Genomic DNA, 5,410 nt, shown 5'->3' with positions numbered 1-5,410 from the left:
TTTCGAGCAACGTCTACTTTCATTCACTTGAAGCGGTGGGCGGATCGATACCATGTCGACTTGTCGTTGATACAAATACCAGTATCGAATTGATATTAGCGTGATTATAAGTATTTGTTTTGTTCTATTCTACTTATTTCTACAAATAATGTGTTTTGTGTTGGGGGCCGGGGCGGGGGGTGTTCTACTGCAGAGAAACTAGACAATCATTGGATAAGTGCTCAATTTTGTTCCGCCCACTGATGCAGAGCGTCTCGGTGTGACAGCTGTCACGCCAAATTTCTTCCTCCTACAAAAACTTTTCCCCCCATTTACTTCTGGGGTCATTTTCTCTTACGTCATTTCCTTTTACTGACGTCATTTCCTCTTACGTCATTGACAGCGATCGATAACACTTCGGCTTTGACCCAGGACAGCAGCACACACAAAATTGTAGTGAAATGGTTTCAACAATAATGTTGATTTAAAGTACAGACATTTAACAGTATTATTAATTAATTAATATTAGTGAAATGGTTTCAACAATAATGTTGTTTAAAGTACAGACATTTAACAGTATTATATATTAATTAATATTAGTGACATGGTTTCAACAATAATGTTCAGTTAAAGTACAGACATTTAACAGTATTATATATTAATTAATATTTTTTGCACGTTACCACAAAGACAGAAGTTCCCAGCAGCGGCCCTAACACTCCGCCTGGAATTTTTCGAAGCCTGCTGGTGTTTGACATAAGTCCCCTGGGAAAGATAACGACAAATGTCATTCAGTGACACCACCATTTTCAGGAGATTTGGATTCTATCGATCGCTGTCAATGACGTAAGTAAGAGGAAATGACGTAAGTAAGAAGAAATGACGTAAGAGAAAATTACCCCGGAAGTAAATGGGGGGGGTTGTAGGGGGAAGAAATTTGGCGTGACAGCTCCCTCGACTGGCAGGCTTCTGCATAGTGATTGGATAATGTAACATACTTTTACTTGAGTATTTTCTCCATTACATTGAGTTTCTTTCCGATCAATACATTTATTTGTATCATAATTATTTTTTAATGTAGTAATTAAGACTTGCAAAGACAAATTCATTTTGTCAGCAAGCTTTCTTTCACATGACTCTGTTTTGCCAATCTAAAATTATGTGATGTTTGACTCCATTTCATCAATCAAACGGAGCCTCACGGTGGGGGACAGCTTAGTATATTGTAGGGATGCAACGATAAACGGTAATAATGATGACGCGGTAAAGCTCCAGACGGTTAGTATTATCCGTTTAAATTAAAATTACCTTAGAAACTGAGATTGATAACTGCACGGCAGACTGACTTGTGCCAGCTCGTTAGCTTAAATGCTAACATGAAAACAACAAACATTCGTCTTTCCCCGTTAAATGCAACATACCCCAATTTAAACTTATATAAACACATTACTGTCGAAACAACAAAGTTATTCAATTGTGCACATTAAAACTATAAACTGTGCTCTTGTGAAATTATGATCAGAGGAAAAGACACAGAATTGATTAACGTGGACCTCGACTTAAACAATTTGAAAAACTTATTCGGGTGTTACCATTTAGTGGTCAACTGTACGGAATATATACTGTACTGTGCAACCTACTAATAAACGTTTCAATCAATCAAAGGTGCAGTGTTGCCAACTCCTCAGTAAGGAAAGTAGCTATTGGCTGTCCTAAAAGTCGCTAGATGACGTCATCACCTCATTTGCAAAATGTATTGCAATGGACGCTGTAGGAGAGATATAAAAGTGAGTTTAAAACAATTATAATTATGATTACAACTTCAAAAACCTTTTCTTCTTTTGATTCTTAGTTGTTTTGTAATCCATTTTGTTCTGCATTGATACATGTTAGAGTATCAAATTTGATCAAAAGAATGGAGGGTTCTGATTTCCACTAACCAACCAATATCTAATGACTGGCTCATTAACATAAAGGATGGAATTGGGTGTAGTGATTTTCAGTGTTGGGTTGGTTACTGAAAACCAGTAACTAGTTACAGTTACTAGTTACTTTATTTCAAAAGTAACTCAGTTACTAACTCAGTTACTTACACCAAAAAGTAATGCGTTACTGTGAAAAGTAACTATTTAGTTACTTCTTTTTTTTCTTCTTTTTTTTTTTTTAAAGCTCCCATTAATGCTCTTTTAGCCTTCATTTAAGTACTGTTATTGCACTGGAGAATAATGCAATCTGTTGATCAACTTGACATGCACTTTCATCACTGAACTCTGCTAAGCAATGTGGTTTACATACAACACACAAAGATAAAGATATGTTTCAAAGGGCTAATTTATTTCAGGCCAGAACAAATTGACAAAACTATTTTAAATATCTGCAACATAACATACATAAGTAACAAACAGCATAATAACAACATGTCACAACATAGCTGTAAACCTGGCTTCACCCAAGGAAGGCACACATGACATACACAAAGCCTAACCAGGCATTTGTTTCTCTCAAGGAATTCTAAAATAAAATCATGTCTTCAGGAGATCAACACTGTACTGAAGCCCAGAACACTCTACGCATTTCCCCAGTTTTAGTTTAGAGATAAGGAAAGATTGGCCTGGCCCACTAGGATCCCTCTTTATGTTTGTGAACTTTATAGTCTATACGTTTACAGTGATGTGATAATCAAACACTCTAGAAGTCTAGAATGAAAGAGCAACAGTATATAAGAGAATTGACAGATGCGTACCTTCAATGCTGAATGATGAGCAGAGGCAGAGTTTGGAGTGTCTTCTTTAGCTCGCTGTCCATGTTTATGTCCTCACTGTCCAGGTACGTGAAAATGTTTTCCTTGCTATTTGCTGTTTGACGCCGGCATCGTGCTAATTAGCTGCCTGAAAGTGGGTGACTCCACTGTATAAATAGCCTGCATGTCTTTTAGCACAGTGGTCCCCAACCTTTTTGTAGCTGCGGACCGGGAGGGGGGGGGGGGGGGGGGGGTTGATTTTTTTTTTTGATTTTTTTTTTTTTTAAAGAAATACAATCATGTGTGCTTACGGACTGTATCCCTGCAGACTGTATTGATATACATTGATATATAGTGTATGTATTGTGTTTTTATGTTGATTTAATAAAATAAAAAATAAAAAATAAATAAATAAAAAAAAAAAAAATATATATATATATATATATATATATATATATATATATATATTTTTTTTTCCCCTTGTGCGGCCCGGTACCAATCGGTCCGCGGCCCGGTGGTTGGGGACCACTGTTCTAGCACATACGCGGCAATGGCTCTATCAACGTTGTCCTGGCTAGCAGTGCCTCCGTTAAAATCCTTAGGTGGTGGTGGTGGTGGAGGTGAAGTGGCATCGGAGTTTGTTTTTCTCTTTACTAGCTTTGTCGAAGCATGTTGCTTTTGTAGCAGCAGATTTTAATTGCTGTTTTGGGCAGTAGATGGTGTCATGTTCGTGTTTGAAGGATGAGGCTGTTGATAGCAAGTAACTTAACTTTTAATAACTCATGTTCTCAAACATACATGTGTCTTTCATGCAGTCTTGCTCTACCACATTATGTGGCACGGTAAGCAGCATACTAACCAGTACTGCCCCCTAGCGGTCAGACATGTAATAACATCTGATCATAACATCCCCCTTTTTCTAAGACAAAATGTATTGACATGACTAATCACATTAGCTGGGTCAGTTATTTTAACAACTTCTCATTCAGTCTAACCCTGACACATATGTGCAGTATGAACAATTTCAAATTGCATAGGCTATCTCAAATCTGAGCCAATACTATTCATAACACTTTCACAACAATCAATATACATTTTGCTCAACATATTTAACATGCATATTGACTTTTCTTTGTTTACAAGTTCAGTCTATCAGGCCTTTTGATTTCTCTTGTGGACCTTCTTAACTCAGGTTCATTTGGAGTAGGTGTCAGCATTACAGTCCATAACAGGTGTGGGTATTACCTGAGATTCACCACAGGTTACATCGAGCTCACCAACAGTCCCCTGAGGAGTCTTTAACAGACTGCGACGATTGAGTCTGAGGATTTGTCCATCATCAGTTCTCACCGTGTAGGAACGTGGAGCAACTTCTTGCAGGACGGTTGCTTTTGTACTCCATCCATCAGTATCTTCAATCCTGACTGTGTTGTTGGTAGTCAGTGGAGGAAGATGCTTGGTTGTTTTGTCATAGAATTACTTTGGCATCATCTTCTGTTGTCGTATTTTATGTTCAATCGTTGAGGGATTATTTTGCTTTATTATGTTGTTTGAATGACTCGGCAAGGTTGTTCGTAGCTTCCTCTTCATCAGCAGTTCAGCTGGTGATAGACCGCACTGAAGAGGTGATGCTCTGTAGCTCAATAAAGCCAGATACGGATCCGAGTCACTGTCAGCTGCTTTCTTTAAGAGTTGCTTGAGAATGTGAACTCCTTTTTCCGCTTGCCTGTTTGATTGTGCATAATGTGGGCTTGACGTCACATGCTGGAAATTATATTGCACTGCAAACTTATGCCATTCTTTGCTGCTGAAGCATGGGCCGTTGTCGCTCACTACAGTGTGTGGAATGCCATGCCTGGCGAAGATAGATTTAGCATGTGTTATTACACAAGTTGACGTTAAGCTTGCTAGTAGCGCCATCTCAGGGAAGTTTGAGTAGTAATCCACTACCACTAAATAGTCTTTACCTCTGAGATGAAACAAGTCCATTCCTACTTTGTGCCATGGTGCGGTTGGCACTTCAGCAACCACCATAGGCTCTTTGCTCTGCTTGTTCCTGTGTTTCTGGCATGTTTCACATTTTTTTATGACAGTTTCAATGTCTTTGTTCAGTCCGGGCCAGAAAACCGACTCTCTCGCCCTCCTTTAGCATTTTTCGATGCCGAGATGGCCTTCATGTATCTTGTGCAAAATGTCCATTCTCAAAGCCTGTGGAATAACAATCCTGCCCTTTTTCAACAGCAGTCTATCCACAGTACTGAGCTCACCTCTGACGTGGTAAAATTGTGGACATGAGCCAGCCGGCTATCCCTCATTCATGTTCCTCATGACATGCTGTAGCTCAGCATCCGTTGCTGTAGCCTCCGCTATTTGTCTTGACTTTGTGTCTGACACAGGCAGTGTAGCAGACACCATTTTCACATGACACTGTATGTCCTCATCTGTTGCACTCACACTGTCCGACAGCCTGTAGTTGCTCTGGATAGGGCATCAGCAAGGAGTAGGTGTTTACCTGGAGTATATATCAGTTCAAAATCATACCTTTGCATCTTCATCATCAACCGTTGAATCCACGGTGACATTTCATTCAGATTATTTTTGATGATGGCAACCAGCGGTCGGTGATCAGTTTCAACTGTGAAGGACGGCAGGCCGTACACATAGCTATTAAACCGCTCCAAACCATATGCC

This window comes from Nerophis lumbriciformis, linkage group LG06 (genome assembly GCF_033978685.3).
Source record: "Nerophis lumbriciformis linkage group LG06, RoL_Nlum_v2.1, whole genome shotgun sequence".
In the NCBI taxonomy this organism is placed as follows: Eukaryota; Metazoa; Chordata; class Actinopteri; order Syngnathiformes; family Syngnathidae; genus Nerophis; species Nerophis lumbriciformis.
This window is presented reverse-complemented; position numbering follows the sequence as displayed.